The sequence below is a fragment of the Rosa chinensis genome, chromosome 2 (genome assembly GCF_002994745.2).
Source record: "Rosa chinensis cultivar Old Blush chromosome 2, RchiOBHm-V2, whole genome shotgun sequence".
NCBI lineage: Eukaryota > Viridiplantae > Streptophyta > Magnoliopsida > Rosales > Rosaceae > Rosa > Rosa chinensis.
The window spans coordinates 30,984,652-31,004,490 of record NC_037089.1 but is presented as its reverse complement, the minus strand read 5'-3'; the positions used below and the strand labels follow the sequence as shown (position 1 = coordinate 31,004,490).

At 36.8% G+C, this 19,839-nt stretch overlaps 1 pseudogene; it reads left to right on the top strand.

The window, feature by feature from the left end:
• The first annotated feature begins 17,327 nt into the window (after positions 1-17,327).
• Positions 17,328-19,593, top strand: LOC112184107 (annotated as a pseudogene).
• The last annotated feature ends 246 nt before the right edge of the window (positions 19,594-19,839 follow it).

Below are 19,839 nucleotides of genomic sequence, written 5' to 3'. Positions count from 1 at the left end.
AAAAAAAAATAAATTATCATCTCAGCTTCTTTATCGCTAGTGTACCAAACAATTTGTTAGACGAAATTTTCAAGCTATAGCTATAAGTGAAAAGAATTGTTGGTTAGTATTATTTTTTTTCTACTTCATCTAACTCGTGTTTGATTATACGTCATAGTAGCTGATGAAGGGAGAAGATAGAGAAGAGGAAAAAAAAAACGAAAGAGTAAAAGAAAATAGAAAGGGTGGGGTTGCAACATGATGGTATGCTTATTTTATTTTTATTTTTTTATCATTTTCAGTTTAAATTTTCAATGATGATATCTTTTTTTTTCCTTTTCTAAATTATTTGAGGGTGAAATTGGAAGTGTCAGGATACAAGTTTAATTGTAGGGTGACCAGTGTAAAATCGTTATAAATCTATATGTAATTAGAATTTTATTTAATTAGGATATCCTGTAATTATGGAAAGATTGTTTCATATTAGAGTTAGACTACTCCTTTGTACTTGTATATATACCTCATTGTGGGATGAATAGAATCATCGAATTAACCTTGAATTGAAGTATTCTTTTCTACTTGGTATTAGAGCAGGTTGAATCCTTTGAACTTGCGCTGCATCCTTTGAATCCTGAATCCCGAAGAACACCACAAACCGCTGCGTACCACCACCGTTGAAATCAAACCATTCTGAATTTCAAACCACCATCACCCTACCTTTTTTCGAAAAAAGAAGAAAGAAAAAAAAAACCAAAACATTCATATCCATCTTGAAACCCTAGAAAATCCAATCCTACGAAAATCATGAATTCCTCAATGGTGCAATCAGAGAAACAGGCTATGGGGCATTCGGTAACTACTGAATTTTCTGTTATGGCTCAACGCAAACAGGGTCCTCCTCCAGGCTTCTCAGGACCTTCTCCATGCCGTCCTCTAGGTAAACCAAATCCATATGCAAACAAAAGGTGCATTATTTGTGGGGAATTAGGTCATAGCAAGGAGCGGTGCTATGAAGTGATTGGTTACCCTGATTGGTGGGACTTCACCAAGAAACCGCGAAAGAATTTGGGCATGGCCACAGTTGCTACTATAGAGGAAGTTTACCTAGACAATGCCCCCGCTAATGTATTACAGTCAGGTATGAAGGGTAAGGTTACTTTTAATAGTACATAGATAATTGATACAGGTGCATATGACCATATGACCCAAGTCTTGTGAAAAATCTTAGACGTTCCCCTCAAAACGTTGTCTCTACTACTGATGGTACTCCAACTTCGGTCACTGGAGAAGGTTCTATTGCTTTATCTGATACCTTAACCCTTGAATCTGTCTTAGTTGTTCCATCACTAGCTTATAATCTTCTGTCTGTTAGTCAAATTATTTTAGCTCTTGCATGTATTGTGACCTTCCATCCGTCTTTCTGTGTGTTTCAGGACATTCTGACTAGACAGATTCTAGGTTATGGTGTTAGAAGGGGGAAATTATACTATCTGGACTTGACAGAGACTGGAAGGAAACAGAAGCAACTTTTGGGACAAGCTAATCAGATCAACGGGGTAGAGAATGCGAAGGAAGCTGTATGGTTATGGCATCGCCGTTTAGGTCATCTATCATTTAGTTATCTTAAGAAGCTACAACCTCATTTGTTTTCAGTTGTTAGTGAGTTGGATTTCCACTGTGACATTTGTGAATTGGCCAAGAGTCACCGTATTTCATATTCACCAAGTCTTAATAAAAGTCCTGTTCCTTTTATGAAGATTCACTCTGATGTCTGGGGTCCTGCTAAAATTCCTTCTCTTTCTGGAGCTCGATATTTTGTAACGTTTATTGATGATTGCACTCGCATGACATGGGTGTCATTACTGAAGAATAAGAGTGATGTATTTGGAATGTTTACCGAATTTCACAAAATGGTGGCAACTCAGTATCAACAATCCATCAGAGTGTTTCAGTCTGACAATGGTGGAGAGTATGTGAATGGCCCTATGATTGAGTTTTGCCGGTCACATGGAATTCGTCATCAAACCTCCAATTCTTATACTCCTCAACAGAATGGTTTCGCAGAATGGAAGAACAAGCAGTTGATGGAAGTTGTTCGTTCTTCCTTGTTTGGCATGAATGTACCTCGGTCCTATTGGGGAGAAGCAGTAAAATCAGCAACATATCTTATCAATTGTACTCCTTCACGGGTGATTGAGTTTCAGAATCCTCATAAGAAGCTTCATACACTTTTGACCATCCCTTCTATGCCTAATTTGGAGCCCCGGGTATTTAGGTGCATAATCTATGTTCATATTCCCAAGCCTCAATGCAGCAAGCTTGATCCTCGTGCCCGTAAGTATATATTTGTTGGTTATGTTGACTTCCAGAAGGGTTATCGATGTTATGATCCTCTTACTGGCACTATACATGTCTCTCTTGATATTGCTTTTCGTGAATCCGAGCCTTATTACTCAGGGGAAGCTTCTCAGTCTTCCCTTCAGGGGGAGAGAGGTTGTGAAGGGAATCCTCGTTCTATTATTGATTTTGATGTCTTTGAAGACTTGGAAAATTTGGAGGATAGATTTGAAGGTAGAAATTCGGAAACAGAAAATGCAGTTGCCTAACAGAGCATTGTGAATTCCGAAACAGAAAATGCAACTGCCGAACGAAGTGTTACGAATTCCGAAACAGAAAATGCGACTGCCGAATAGAGTGTTGTGAATTCCGAAACAGAAAATGTAACTGCCGAACAGAGTGTTGTGAATTTTGAGACAGAAGAGACGACTTTCCTGGATAGTTTGAATCAAAATCAAGACGTATCTGAAGCTCACACACAAGATATATCCCCTTTTGCATCACCAACTGAAGATCCCGGTCAGGATGATCCACCTCAGTTCCCCTAAACTTTAATGAGTCCTCTAGGTTAGAAAGTGTCAAACCTAGGAAATCACAAAGGGTTACCAAGGGAATTCCTAAGGAACAATATGAATCAGATATCAAAGCCAAAGCTAAATACCCGAGAGCTAATTTTATGTCTAACCATAGGATTTCTAGGTCACATGCACTTGTTGTTGATCAATTATCTACTGTATCTATTCCTAGTAACGTGCAGGATGCATTGATGGATCCAAAATGGACAAAGGCAATGAATGAAGAATTGGAAGCTCTTCAAAAGAATGCAACATGGGAGCTAGTACCTATGCTGGTTGGAAAGAAGACTGTAGGATGTCGTCAGGTATTTACTGTGAAGCTTAATGCAGATAGAACTATTAATAGATACAAGGCGGGGTTGGTTGCCAAAGGATATACACAACGCTATAGGATTGATTAAGAGGAGACTTTTGCACCTGTGGCAAAGATTAATACTGTCCGGATTCTAATCTCACTTGCAGCAAACAAAGATTGGCCCTTGCACCAGTTTGATGTGAAGAATGTGTTTCTTAATGGGAATTTGGAGGAAGAAGTGTACATGGATGTGCCCCCAGGTGTTAAGAATTACCCAAGTGACATTGGCAAGGTGTGTAAATTGAAGAAGTCTTTGTATGGCCTGAAGCAGTCTCCAAGAGCTTGGTTTGGAAGATTTTCAAAGTCCATGAAAGCCTTTGGATACAGACAGAGCAATTCTGACCATATCTTGTTCATCAAGCGCAAAAATGGTAAGGTTACAGATCTTATTGTGTATGTTGATGACATGATTGTTACAGGGGATGATCCGAAAGAGATAAATGAATTGCAAAAGTATTTGTCCAGGGAGTTTGAAATGAAGGATCTAGGACAACTGAAGTATTTTTTGGGTATTGAAGTTGCAAGGTCTAAGAAGGGGATTTCACTTTCACGGAGGAAATACGTTCTTGATTTACTTACTGAAACGGTTTTGCTGGACTGCAAACCCATCGAGACACCCATTGAGATGAATCACGGACTTGCTATTTATCCTGATCAAGTTCCAACTGATAAAGGGAGGTATTAACGTCTTGTAGGAAGGTTGATTTATCTTTCACACACTAGATCTGATATTGCTTATGTTGTGAGTGTTGTTAGTCAATTTATGCATTGTCCTAGTGAAGAGCATATGGATGCAGTCTTTCGTATTTTGAGGTACTTGAAGATGGCGCCAAGTAAAGGGTTACTGTTTAAAAAAAAAGATGAATTGGAAGTTGTTGGGTATACAGATGCAGATTGAGCTGGTGATAAAACTGACAGACGTTCTACATCTGGGTACTTCACTTTTGTTGGAGGGAACCTTGTCACTTGGCGTAGCAAAAAGCAGAAAGTTGTTACCAGATCAAATACAGAAGCTGAGTTCCGAGGTATAGCACATGGAGTCTGTGAAATGTTATGGATTCGTAATGTCTTGAAAGACATGAGTTACAAGCTTAAAAAGCCTATGGATTTGCATTGTGATAATACAGCTGCCATTGAGATTGCGCATAATCTAGTTCAGCATGATAGAATAAAGCATGTGGAGGTTGACCGTCATTTTATTAAAGAAAATCTTGGCAGAAAGGTTATTCGCTTTCCATTTGTAAACTCAGAGGAGCAATTAGCTGATGTTTTTACTAAAGGAGTGTCTAGGAAGGTATTTGACAGCTCAGTTGACAAGTTGGGCATGATAGACATCTATGCACCAACTTGAGGGGGAATGTAGAATCGCTATAAATTTATATGTAATTAGGATTTTATTTAATTAGGATATCCTGTAATTATGGAAATATTGTTTCCTATTAGAGTTAGACTACTCCTTTGTACTTGTATATATACCCTCATTGTGGGATGAATAGAATCATCGAATTAACCTTGAATTGAAGTATTCTTTTCTACTAAGCATTTGGTAGGGTGGAAATAGCCTTACCCTATGAATAATTGTACTTGTTTAATTTCCCAACCGGAGAGCTTTAATTGCAGCTAGACATTAAGATGCAGAAAGGATGCGGATTATCTCACTTGCCCAGGGCCGATCTTGAGAATTCAGGGCTCACGACAAACTAAATTCATGGCATTCTCCAAACCTTTAGTACACTATTTTATTTTTAAATAATTGATATAAGAAACATTATTAAAAAAATATAGTGATCCAAACATAAATTATATGATCTTTTTGTTCCTGCAGTTGAAAATCAAGATTAAATTATGAAAAACTCAATAATAGAAAATTAAATTCATAAGATGCATATAACAGTAAGATTCTCGATGAATAAACTTCGTAATTCAATATCAACTAACAAAGAAGAGAGGAGAATTGAAGATCAAGTTGAAACTAGGTCTTCTATTCATTCTCTTTTGTTCATGAATTTTTGTCTTTGAATAGTGAGTAAAATGAGAGCAATGTAATTGTGTAAACTGTGAAAATAGGGTTGTGGAATACTCAAACGAGTGTCATGCTACTAGTAGAAAAGGGGTATTATTGTACCTTAGATGGTGAAACTCACTTTTATTTTATTTTTAAATGATAAATTATTAGTTGATGTATTATTTTTTAGGGAGAATTTCACAAATGGTCACTCAACTATGACTCATTCAACACTTGGGTCACTCAAGTTTCAAATATATCACTTTGGTCACTCAACTATTACACTGTCAATCAAAATTTTTTTTTTTTGAATGGGGTTTGGAACCCAGCCTAGCTGAGAGCCTCAGCCCCACGCCCGGTTTCATTTATTAAATTAATAGTAGAATTTTGCATCGGGGGGGGGACATAAAACTTGAACCCCGAGCTACAATAAAACAGTTGCAATAATCCTCATAGAGAACATTCTGAATGATTGCAGGTGTCTCATCTAACCATACATCATCAATAAAACCACTACTAGCAAGATGAGCAAGCCTATCTGCTACACCATTTGCTTCACGGTAAATATATCGAATTCTAACAGATTGAAAAGCAGTAATATACTCCCTACAAGCATCTAAAACTCGACTTTAATCACTTCTCCCAATCACTTTAGTCACCCAATGAGTATTTTTTCTCACTTTAATCACTTCTCCCAATCATTCTAATACATATTTCTCAATTTTTCATAATTGGTTGGATAAAAGTATTATTAATATTGTGGCAAATAATTTTTTTTAATGAAAAAAATTAACAAAGTGACTAAAGTATAGTGATTGATAGTGTAATGGTTGAGTGACCAAAATAATATATTTGAAACTTCAGTGACCAAAGAGTCGAATGAGTCATAGTTGAGTGGCCATTGTGAAATTTTCCCTATTTTTTATGCGAGACTTTTGCCGATATACAATATAATTTGTACGTGAAGATGTATACATTTTTATATTCATTGGTAGAGATGTCTTCCTTTTCATTCTGTAATTTAGTTTTTTTTTCTTTTTAATTTTTTAATTTTTTTTAATTTTTTTTTTATGGGTGGTATCTTATGCTGATGAAAATCATTAGGCACATCTCCTTTTTTATAGAAGGCTTTTCCTGATGAAGATGTCCTAGGAAATGGTGTATCTAGTTATATATATATATATATATATATATATATATATATATATATACATATACAGATCCTATCCAGAGCGAAGCTCCGCTTTGAAAATTAACGTGTGAAGTTCAAGTTTTGGGTCACTTTTCGGTCGCATATCCACATCTCGACCGTTCAGTTTTTACGTACTAGTGTATAGATCGTCTATGCAAATTTTCAGCCAAAATGATGATCGTTAAGGCATTGATAACTGCCTTAAAGCTAGTACGGTTCAGGTTGACAGATTCAGTCCGTCCATTGGTTTAAGCGAGTTAGATACCTTAACGATCATCAATTTGGTTGAAAATTTGCAGAGATGATCTATACACTAGTACCTAAAAACTGAACGGTCGAGATGTGGATATGCGACCGAAAAGTGACCCAAAACTCGAACTTCACACTTTAATTTCAAAGCGGAGCTCCGCTCTGGATCGGATCTGTATATATATATATATATATATATATATTATATATATATATATATATAGGCCTTCTCCACCGCTGACGTCTGCAGTTTTTCATTGGTGCGGATTTTCAGTTTTGACCCACTTTCCGATCATATTTTCACATCTTAACCGTTCAGTTTTTAGGTCCTAATGTATAGATCACCTCTGCAAAATTTCAGCCAAATTGGTGATCGTTAAGGCATCCAAAACTGCAATTTACAACAATGTACACGAACGGTTCCGGTTTGGCAGATTCGGTCCGTTCGTGTAAATTGCAGTTTTAGATGCCTTAACGATCATCAATTTGGCTGAAATTTTGTAGAGATGATATATACATTAGGACCTAAAAACTGAACGGCTAAGATGTGAAAATGTGATCGGAAAGTGGGGAAAAAATGGAAATCCGCACCTTTTTTCTTAGGTGCGGATATCCGCACCTGAGAATGATTATATATATATATATATATATATATATATATATAAATATAAAAGGCTTTTGCCGAGGAATATTTCGTTGGTATAGTTGTGTCATATTTTTTATTTTTTATAATTTTATGGGAGGTTATTAGCAACACAACTTTATCGGCAAGCTGTCTCCGTTATTTTTTTATAGAAGCGTTTTATTGCCACCCAATGTATCGGCCAAAAGTGCATCTCTTTTTATTTTATTTTTTTAAAAGAGACTCTGATGAGAAATAATTTATCGTTAAAGGTGTGTTTGTTTCTATGCATAATTTTTTTAAAGGCTCATTGGCTTGAGAGCCCAGGCTTATCGCTTTCGCCCAAAGCTGGCCCTGCCATCACCGAGTTAGATTCCACGAGGACGTATGTAACTTCTTTGTTTTGATCTGAAAGACGCATGTAACTTAACATTATGTCGTAGAGCCATCTTTAGTCCAAAACATGTCACCGAAAGTTCTGCTATAAAGAGATTACCAGCACCCAAGTGTGCACATGCAGAAACCAGATATATTAGCAACGGTTGCCTCATTTTACTACCCTCATAAACGACCTTGGTTATGGTTAGCGCCTCACATACCCTTACTCATTTGCAAGGTGGACCAACATCCCCTCTTAATGCCTCATGCATTGGACTTCTTGATTGCATTTGATTGTTCCAAATGGCTAGGGTTATGTAAGTTTATGTTTGTAAAATAAAACAAATATTTTACCGCAGAAAAAAAATGGCTAGGGTTATGTGAAGTTCCATTTGAATGGTTTTTCTAGTTCGGAAATTAAAGAAATGAGAAGGGTCGGTAATCTCCTACAACTTTAGAACTTAAAAGAACATATGCAAACTTTTGATAGGAGTTTCTAAACAAAAATTCGAGCTAACAGATAATTGATTCCTAGTTAACCAATTAGCATATGTAAGTGGTTCAAGTTTGTGTCTTGGACTAGAATCCTGTTTTGTGCAAAGTGTCCAGTATGAAATCTATATTTTAATCCTGATTTGAATTTAAACCAACTTTGTTTGTTTGTTTTTTTTTTTTTGGTAATAATTAAAAGAGCTAAAATCATTTTACCATCCTAAATTTTACACCTAATTTCATTTGTGTCCCCAAACTTCTAATTTGATCACATATTCCCAAGGTTCTAAATCTCTGCGATATTTCCGATATATCCCTCGATATCTCCTTTTTTCGACGGACCAACATATCTAGGGGGGTAAATATCTTCTCTGTCACCGTTTCTGTGAAATTTCTCCGACATCGTCAAATATCCCCGATATATTAGATATTTGCGATATATCCTGATAAAGTGAAGAAATATATGTAAAATTTGAGGTAAAAAAAAAAAAAAAAACTCAGTAATTCTCTAAATGAAAATATGTGTGAAGAGAGATTTCCTAAAAGAAAATTTGAGTGAGGAGAAATCCCCTCAAGGTGAATCTATGTGAGTAGAAAATCCCCTTAAGGCGAATCTAGGTGAGGAAAAAAATCCCCTCAAGGCGAATCTAGGTGAGGAGAATTGGATAAATACCCTCAAGGTGATTTTGGGTGAGAAGTAATTATCTAAAAGTCTAAATGCAAATCTGTGTGAGGAGAGATTTGGTACTGTGTATGACTATTTCTGTAACTCTGTATGTAGTTTGTAACTCTGTAGTTGAATAATAGAAAGAAGATAAAGCCATAAAGGTTCAATTATTCAAATGAGGCCAAATGACATTGCAGAAGGAAGTCAAGGAACCATATATGGATGACATGATGAGAAGAGAGTGCAGAGTATGGAGTATTAAATTTTGGCTATGCAGCTTGAAAAAGTGAGGAATAACGAATCTACTGTGCAGTTTGTGTCTTAAACCTGAAAATTTTTTTTGGAAGTTGTCTCTTGTTTTAGTGGATCAACATAATTAAAAATAGAAAGTGATATATGATATGAAGCAAACTACAGACGGTTAAATAGTTAAATGTAATTCATCTTTTTTATTGATTTTATTTTATTAAGTGCAATGTTTATAAAACTATACAAAGGGCCCCAAAGTGTCACCGGAGATCAAAACAGAGGTGATAGCATGGATAAAGAGAAAAGATTCTATTAAGCAAGAAAAGGCAGCTGTTCAAGATGATATTAGAGAAGAACTCCGCAATGATTATCTTGGCAATCAAACAAGTCTGTACAATGACTATGACGACAATGATGATGACGATGATGGATTTCAGTATCCACCTGACATGTACCGTGCAGAACGATAAGATTATTGTGCTGTAGTAAGACGATCAACCGTAGATCGTGATAAGAACTCTCAGTTTAGTAGAAGTGCAAGATTTCAATTTCCAAAACAATCGAGAGGCGGTAGTAGCGGTCAACAACCGCAACAAGTTGATCGATCAAAAACCTATCGGTACTCATTTCCTGAGCCTCCAGTAACAATGCCATCAAAAGATAGTCGATCAAAACAAAGCACAATTAAATCATTACTAAGAGGTGGTAGAGAACTATTGGCAACAATGGTGTCCAAATATCACATATATGATGCTGTCCCTTTTAACAAAGCTGATTCTCCACATTTCCAAAACATGTTGACTACAGCTGGAAGCGGAACAGGTGGTGGAGGTGAAAGATATGAATATGGACAATCTTCTGTGGATGGAGGATTCCAATTTACCTGTGAAGGTAATTTTGATCATGCCACCTAAGATGAAGACCACGGAGTGAGAACAGCTGGTCATGGTGCTCAAGAGAAGACCCGATATGGGAAGAGGACTAGAGGTGCAACTGATAATCAAAGTACCCCATCTGATGTTTCTTTAATTGCCTTAAGTTTTGACTCTATCAGTTTAGGCACAGAGCGCAGTGAGATCTCAAATGAATCTCATGAAAGCAACAATCAATTTGGTTATGATGCTTATGGATATAATCAATATGGAGAAGTATATAATCAGTCATCTAGTTGGGTTCATCCTTATTATCCCCTTATAGGGGAAACAGTCGGCAGCTCTAAAGAGATCTATAACTATCATGTTCATCACTACAATTCGCACTATATGGGTCATATGTCTTGGTCTGATTATTGCATTTTCGTAGACCAGTGAGCGGCTTTCAACCGCCTAGAGTCTCTTTTTGGATGTAAATGAAGTTGACATTCATATATATTTATATGTAGTTCTAAATTTCTAATAAATTGACTTTTTTCAAAAACGATATTTTCGTACACTATATCCCCAATATATCCGATATCTCCCTTTTTCAAAATACCGATAGATATGAAAATACCGATATTTAAAACCTTGTGCTTGAAGACTAAAATCTAGTTTGAGTGGGTAACATTGTATGAAAAAAATTGATGGATTAGTTAAGGATTGGCTATAATCAATCACGTTGGAAAGTACAAGGCACAAGCATTCATATTAAAAATTTAGAGGCATAAATAATTTTAGGTATAAAGTTCACGGTGGTAAAATAATTTGAGCTCTAATTAAAACCAACTTTGGATTGTTGTTCTTGAGGACAATGAGAAACTATCATGATTTTCCAAAGCCTAAATGATAGAGATGGACAGCCTAAACTACACTTTGCTAATTTGTTTTAGTAGGCCTATATGTGTAATCATTTGAGTCCTACAATATTTTAAACAAATCTCCTAGTCCCATTGGTGCTCTGATGTTTCTAATTAATATAGATAAATGATATAGGTGGACTTATGTACACCATTATTACTTGGAGCACATTGAGTACAGATAGGGAGACAATTGTTTGTTAATCCGATTGTTCCATTCCTTGATTGATAGGCTATCCGCATAGTTATAATGCCCTATTATAAGAGAGATGGAGACCAGCAGATTGGAAACTTGGTGCATCTAGTATATTGTAAGTGATAGTTAAAGTAATGTTCGATCATTGTAAAAGCCAAAACGCGGTAGGAATGCAAAAAAGAATCTAATTCAAAGCTATGCTAAGGGACAATTGATTTAAGGGTTTGAACATTATAAAATTGAACAATCTTAAATAACATCGGCAAGAATTTAGAGTACTAACGTGCACTAACAGTTGGTGAACTGTGATTTGTTAGTAAATTATAATTCTAACATTGTAAATGTTATGAGTTCAATTCTCATTGACATATGAAAGTGTAGGGTGGGATAAGGGTTTTAAACAATGTAGTGGCTTCCACAGGAATAAGAGCTAGGTTAGAAATGACTATACACTTCTTCAAATTATGGGGTTCGACATGTCTAGGGGATGCAAATACAGTGACACATTAGAAAATGTTGTTAAAAAACTTCTTTTAAAGAATGTGTTTAGTTAGATGTGACTCTTACTATTATTCAATATATTCTTATCGAGAACCATGGAATCAAGTTTTTATGTCCATATATCTAATATATAATTTAAATTCAAGAAATGAAAAATGACTACACTTTTTCCAACAAAATGTTTTGGCTCATTTAATAACTGTAGGGTTGTCAAAAGGTGCAAATTGGCTGATCATGCTCTTGGTACAAGCTCCAACTGGAAAAGACAAGAGCTAGTTATTTTTTAATTCTCTTTGTTAAGGTTCTAAGCCTGGGTGAGTCTGAATGAAGTTCTCTGAGTCTTCTATGATGTTTCTAGTCTCTTGTTTGTACCACAATTGCATGATTGGCAAGTGATGGCTAGTTGAATGATTTCATTTCCATAGAGCGGTAGGTTTGCTCATTCTTGTATAGGCTTCCTTAAATGTGAATGTCCCAGAGTCCCAATGATCTTAATAGTTTGCTTTAGCTTAGGTAGGTAGTTCAAATTTTCTTGCCGAATTTCTTATGTAAGTTTTTGTAGGTACTCTAGTTTTTGACTATTGATCTAATGAATTCAACTTCTATTTAAAAAAAAAAAAAATGTGCGAATTGGCTGCCTGTGTTAAAGAATGAAAAGAAGTCTCATTTAAGAATTGACAAAATAAATTACAACCTATATGTTGATGCCTTAATACTACTAACTGCACTACCGAGTCATTTTAATTAAAATCTTACACCTAGACTTAGTGACAAAGAGGGTTGAGTTTGAAACAATATGGTACAAAACCAATTGAATAATGCTAGGTAAATCACTTTTTTGGATATCACATGCATCACACCTTATGTAGCAGCTGATGTGGTAGAGTTAAGTCATTTAATGAAATTTTGTGATAGGTTGGACTTTTTGTCACATGAGTTGCCACATAATGTGCGATGCAGGTGATATCCAAAAATGTGGTTCAATTAACATTACTCAAACTAATTACTAGTTGCTGAGGAAACTACATATGCCACATTTCTTTGTTTGTTTGTTTTTTTTTTTTCACACTAGACTCCTTTTTATTACTGATCTGCTCATTAGTCATTATACGTGAGACAAGTAATATGTAAATAAATTCGACAAGACAATGTAAACATGCGGTTTGTCTAAGACATGATTGAAACAAATAATTGAATATTGATTACGTTAACTAGTGGATAAATGTGACCCCATGTAGTTAACTATTAACTAGCATCTCTCTACACATGCAAAGCATGTATAAGTATTTTTCTTTCCAGAACAAATAAAAAAAAAAGATAATGGATGAAAACAGTTATTGCAGAGAGAAAATTAGTGGGAGAAAAAAGTGGAATTTGTGGGATTTATTTTGTTTATTTTTGTTAATAAAAATATAATTTGCAATTATCATAATGGCCTTTGTGATTTAATTAATTCTCAAAATTTTTTAAGGTTTTAGGAAGGTTTTAGGGTCATTTTTGTCAAAATTTTTGATTTTGGTTAACAATGCTTCTTCTCTTAATAATAGTATAGATTAATACAACACCGAGATTATATAAAACATAACGACCTCTTTTACTTCTAATGAGGAGCATTATCTAAAATAATTCGGTGCAATTAAAGATCAACTTAACCACTTTTGTACATATTTCATCGTTTGGAGAAATTAATCATACTTAACAAAATTTTAGAGAGCTCCGGAAAATTCGAAACTCCATATACCCAAACCTAGGGTTTCGCGTAGCAAAGCGACAGCGTCGGGTTCGATGCTGCCTGCCAGAGGACGTCTTAAGGCGTCGTTCTCATCTGGTACATGGATAGCGGCATAGATTTTGATCCGGTACTGGATTTGAAGGCAAGGGCAACATTAGGTCTAGTTTTGCGACTTTGGTTGTTGTAATCAGAGGGCATCAAGTTGCAAGACAATGGTGCGTGAGGCTGCGTCGACCTGGTTTTCTGTGGAGGCGCGACGCGCTTGTCGGGGCTTCATTGGAGGCTTCATGTTTGGATCTCCTCTTCCTTAGCTTGCAGGTGATCCCAATTTAGATCCAAGGTGGTCTCTTTCAGGCTATCTTGATGGGGGAAGGCTGTGGAAGGCCAGCAGAGCGGTGATGGGCAGAGCCCGCATCTTCTTAAAGGTCAGAATCGGTCGATTTGGGGTGGGAGGCGAAGGGTTTGGGTAGTGGGCTTTTGGGCCTCTACTGATCTGGGCTGCAAATGCAAGCTGGTGAACTGGGCCTAGTTAGTTCAGGTCCCTTTTCCTCCAACACTTGGGTTGGGCTTGATTTTGGGAGTTCTGGGAGGTGGCTGGCCTATCCTGCTCTTTACCTTGTATTGTTCCTCAAATGTTTCTGTGGCTGTGTTGAGTGTTGCGACATACACCATGAAGGTCTTAGGCATTAAGATGTTCAATCCAGTGGTTTCATTTTCGGCCTGTGTAGGGTTAGGGAGTTTTTAATGTATGCATTTTGTTTCTGCAGTTCTTTTAGGATTTTAGTTTGGGAAAAATTCACCAACGGTGTCTGAACACTTAGGAGACTTTCAGAATGAGACCTGAACTTACAAAGTTATCAATGTGATACCTGGACTCATTTTTTCGTATCAACGTCATACCTATGATCAAGTTCCGTCATGGCTCCGTCAGCTTGAGTCACGTGCGATGCATGTGAGGACGAAAATGAGGGTAAAAAAGACTTTTCAACTCCATCAAAATCCTAAATGAATAAATTCAAAATAAAAAAAGAATAATTTATTATATTTAAAATAAAAGATGATTAAATTTTTTCTTATTCATCTTCTCAAACCCAGCAAAATTTTTTCATGATCAAAATCCCAATCCGATAAGTATGAACCTAACATTTCTTCATGTTCATCTTCTCAAACCCAGCAAAAAAACAAAAGAAATCCCAATTGTTCATGTTCTTGATTGGTGGCAGCCTGCCTCAATTGGTGGCAACGCCAGCAGCTGCGGCGAGGACCGAAGAAGCGGGCCAAGCATTGGATCCAGCCATCATCCAGGAGGAGACCCGCTGCCTTATCAGCTTCCGCTGCAAGATCGATGGCCTCTTCAACACCTCCAAGTCCAATAGAGAAAGCACGAAGACTTGGATTGCATCACAACCAAAACAATCACAGATGTATCAGATCGAATTAACACAAAATTTCATTCCTCCTTTGAAATCGCCTCAACAACATCAATGCAGACCTGTTGTGAAATGGGCAATGAAGAAGAAGAACCAAAATTCCATTCCATTCCTTTTCGTCACCACCCAAACCCACACCTCCACCAAAACTCGAATTCAAACTCAAAACCCATTAAGCACAACAAAAACACCAGCAAGTAATGATATAGACGATCTCTCCGTCCTCATCCTTCCTCGATCTCGACTCCCCCTTTGAGTACTGTCGAAGTTTATAGAGAACCCAATCCAAATCCAAATCTAAATCCCAATCCCAATCCCAATTTCAATTTCAATTTCGTCCTCCAAAATGAAGGACATAGTCTGAAATCAAGGAGTAAGGAGGTGTTGTTGTGGGAGGAATTGGCGAGCGAAGTCAGTCTTTTTAGAGAGTGGTTGATCGAGGGGAGAGGAAGAAGACGAGAGGTGGAGGAGTGAAAAAAATTAATTAAAAAAGTGGAGGTGGTTGTAGGTGCGGATGGTGTGGAGGTGGTGTTGCATGTTGGGAACGACGAAGAGGATGGCGGGGTGGGATTGGAGCTGTGATTTGAGAGTGGAAGGCTGGCGAGGTCTGAGTTTCTGATCAATGATGTATACAAGGGGGTCGGAGGAGAGAAGGAGTGGGGTGGTGGCTAAGTTGTCGGCGGCGACGGCAGGGATGAACTTAGATGAGCAGGGGAAGAACTTCGAAGAAGAAACCAAAAAGAGAAGAAGAAGAAAGAAAGAAATAAAGAAAGAAAGGAAGAAAGAAAAAGAAAAAGAAAAAAAAAACTTTTGAGGGTAATTCGGTCTTTTTGTCTTCATTAAGTGACTCACGTGCGGGGCACGTGCAAAATTTAACGGTTCCGTGACGGAAATTGGTTGTAGGTATGACGTTGATATGAACAAATGAATTCAGGTATCACATTGATAACTTTGTAAGTTCAGGTGTCATTCTAAAAGTCTCCTAAGTGTCCAGACACCGTTGGTGAATTTTTCCCTTTTAGTTCTTTTAGAATTTCAGTTTTGGAGTTTAGTCATTTTATTCGAGCATTGATATGTAATATGAGGGGTCTTCAAACCTCTCAAGCTTGATCAAATGAGGTTGTATGATTTTAATATCAATGGATCAGACTTCCATTTCTTTAAAAAAACAACTTAACCACTTCTACCAGCAGACTACCACCCCTTTGAATTTTGTAGCTTGCTTCGCCATTTGATTACAATACAATTCATAGAGATAAAACTATAGATACAAATCTCTAAACCCAACATACGTGGAACCAACACTAAAAGCACAGATCCTCTTCCGAAATCAAAAGATGTGGTTGAACATATTACTTGTGGCAAGTTGCAACCCAACATGCAATTGTTTTCTTGTTTGACATTTGTAATTTTGTCGATTATCTCAATAAGGAAAAGACCACCCTTTAAAAATTTAAGTTTGGGGTCCATGTATGTTCAGATTCTTAAATAATGCAAAACTTACAAATATGTAACGGACCTCTAAGTAAATTACTTGTTAATTAATCATCACCAGGTGCTGCTGTGGTCACCATTACAGTTGCTTAATTATAGGGTTTTTTACAGCAAACTCTGCATGGAAGAATATCTTCGTCTCGATCTTTCTTGCAAACAACACCATATACGCCAAACCAAATGTTCCGATCTACTAAATAGGTGCTAATAATGTTCTGATCTCAACATCTTTATTTTCTATTTGAATTTTTGACATGAACAGGGATGAAAGCCACAACCTACAGTATCATGTGCTTAGACAATTTATAAGCTTTATAATTAATATGCTTCTGGGTTCTGTCCTCATCATCTTCTTTGTTTGCTTCCATCTCGTCAAAATATAAACCAAAGCAATGAAATTTTGATTGGACTTCTTCTAGATCCAGATTTGTCACCCCTATGTCATGCACTTAGGAGATTCTTTTCTTCTTATTATGATATCCGTGCATGAGGCTTCCTCTGATTTGCTGCTTACATTTGGATCGAGTTTAGAGTTGCGCTTATAAACAACTTGACTTGTTTATTTAACTTCATTTTCTTACGTATATAGTTTATCGCCTAGGGTTTAGCTCTTGAACAGCTTTTCCTATCTATAGATCTAATCCGATTTCTAAGGTGTGTTTGAGTGAGGATAATATTAGGATAGCTGGCCTTCTTGAAAATGTCCAAGTCACATTAAACCCTAAACAACAGTACGGGCGCACATGGGGGGTCATACACATTTTTTTTTCTTTCTGATATACGAACTGCTCTTTACTCATCAAAGAAACCAGACTTACTACAATGTATTAGACTTAAAGAGCAGCAGTAAATAAATTGCCCCATATATTAAATATCTTCTGATCGATATAGAGTCATCAAGGTTGATAATTTGTAATTTTTTTAATCGACTTTGTTACATCAGAAAACCCTTGGAAAAAGTTAGAAGTTAAAACAACATGGGTCCATTTTGTCCTACCCATCTGTACGTGCTCCCAAAGCTTGGCAATAAGCGAAACTATATAAAGGACTAAAACTCTGTGATGATCTGCATAAGCCGTTCCAATCTACCGATATATGCAATGGAAGTTGAGCTCATTGATCACCCATTCAACCCGAGCTTCGATCTCTATGACTGTAGCTTTGAATCTGATTCTTCCTTCCAAACATCAGATTTATTTACTCGTACCACCAATGTTGATCAAAACTCGGACCACGAGTGCCTCAACAGAATGCTCCAAATAGAATCACAGCTCATGGACATAGACTCGTCTATCAGCAGTGGAAGTGATGTAATCGGTCTTGATGGTGTTGTTGATAGTGAATTCGCTTCTTACATAAGTGAAGAAGCACCAGAAAATGTCCGTGTTTCGACAGAAGGCAATTCCCTTTTGAAGGAGATTCAGATAGATTTGCTGGAAGAGAGCAGCTTAACTGAACTTCTATTCGCAGGAGCTGAAGCGGTTGAATCACAGAACTGGGTTTTTGCTTCAAATATAATCGCAAAGCTCAACACTCTTCTATCCGGTAGCGAAAATGGAGACAACTCGTTCAACAAATTGGCCACGTTCTTCACTAAAGGCCTTCATTACAAGACCATTAACTCTATTGAAGTTCCCCATGAGCCAGCTGTTTCTAGAAACACAGAAACAATGTCTTCATTTCAGATGCTCCTAGAGCTCTCTCCTTTTGTTAAGTTTGCGCATTTCACAGCCAACCAAGCGATTCTCGAGGCCACACAAGAGGATGAGGACATTCATGTCATTGACTTTGACATCATGGAGGGTAGCCAGTGGCCTTCATTGATGGTTGATCTTGCAAGGAGGAAAGGTCGCCGCTGTGCTTCTCTCAAGGTAACCGCCATCACAGTTGACCAGCAAAGCACCGCTCTTGCTCAACAAACTGGAAGAAGTAGGGCTGCACACGAATTGGATTGGATCGGTTTTGACCCCAAACCATCTCTATGCCAAAGTGAGCGGTTTATGCATTTTGAACAACCGACCATCAGAAAAAATAAGCATAGTCCAATCCGATCCAATTCAATTAAAGATGGTTTGGTTCGGTCGGTTAGGCGGTTTAACCCTAATAATATTATTTATAAAAAAAAAATCATAGTAAAATTCAATCTCAATAATAAAAATTATGTTAAATAAACAATAACTAAATTTAAAATTCAATAATTAAAATTCAAAATCAATATTCGATCAAAAACTAAAATTTAGAATAGATTCAAAGTGATTCACTTATTTGATGGCTTAACCATTAGTAATAGCTTAATTTGCTAGTATTGAGGGTTAGAGAATGAGAGATTGAGAGATGTGATGTGAGAGAATCAAAATGATTGTAGCGATTACATATTAGAGTTCTAGGCCTTTGGGCCTTGGATTTAATATGGTAGTATAAAGTTGTACATAGAGATCTAAAACTTATACAAATAGACTGGACAAATGAATATATATTTATTAAATATATATATATATATATATTTACTATTATATTTCTAACATGCTGGTCGGTTCCGATTTTGCGGTTTAAGCATAAGAGAAACCAAACCAACCCGTTTCATAAATGGTTTGAATCAATAGTGAACCGGTTTTCAATTTTTAAAGTTAAAAAATCTTAACCAAACCATATTTAACGGTCGGTTTTGGCCGGTTTGACCGGTTTGTACCATGTTTTGCACACCCCTAGGAAGAAGGCTTAAAGAGTTCTCAGAGTCTATCAATTTGTTATTTATTTTTGATCAGATGATGATGGCCACAGAAGAAGATTTTGCTAAAATCGAAGTTGTTGCTGATGCAATAGTAGCCAATTGCATGATTCACCAGCTTCACATGCCTAGCAGAAGTATCTCATTAATGAAGGCCTTCTTGGGTGGCATGAGCAAATTATCACCTAAACTCATTGTCTTAGTACAAGAAGAGTTGTTCAACTTTTCCAAAAAGCCATCAATGGTCTTTGCAGAGTTCTTCTCGGAGGCTCTCCATCACTACAATTCGCTTTGCGACTTTCTTGTAACTAGTTTTAGTGGTGAGTATAAAATGGGGTTAAGACAGATAGAGAAAGAGGTTTTGGGGATCAAGATTTTAGAAAGTGTCAGACAGTTCCCATGTGAGAAGGAGGATAGAATGTTGTGGGAAGATTGTTTTGCTTCGTTGAAGGGCTTCAAGTAGTTCTTGTAATGTTTCTCAAGCAAAATAATTGGTGAGTCTTTTCAATAGGGGATATTGGGTGCAGCATGAGAAGGGCAGGTTAGCTTTGTGTTGGAAATCAAGACCTTTGACAACAGCTTCCATTTGGGTGCCCTTAACTTACAAAATCAAGAAAAACTATGTCAACCCCTTTTGATTTGTGTTGCTAAGCTTATGCAAGGTTTGTAATTTTGTATTGGTGCCTAAAACTGCCTCTAGTCCCCCTTTTTCTTTCTACGCTGTTATATTGTGCGCTGCATTTTAGCTCCTGTGACAGAAGCATGGTGGGTTGGTGGAGGCAAAAATCAAATATTGAGTTAATCATATTATTTCATTCAACAGTCGTAGCTGTTGAAGGATATCGACATAATGTGTGCCTTTCTCAAACTAAGGTTTAGAGTTG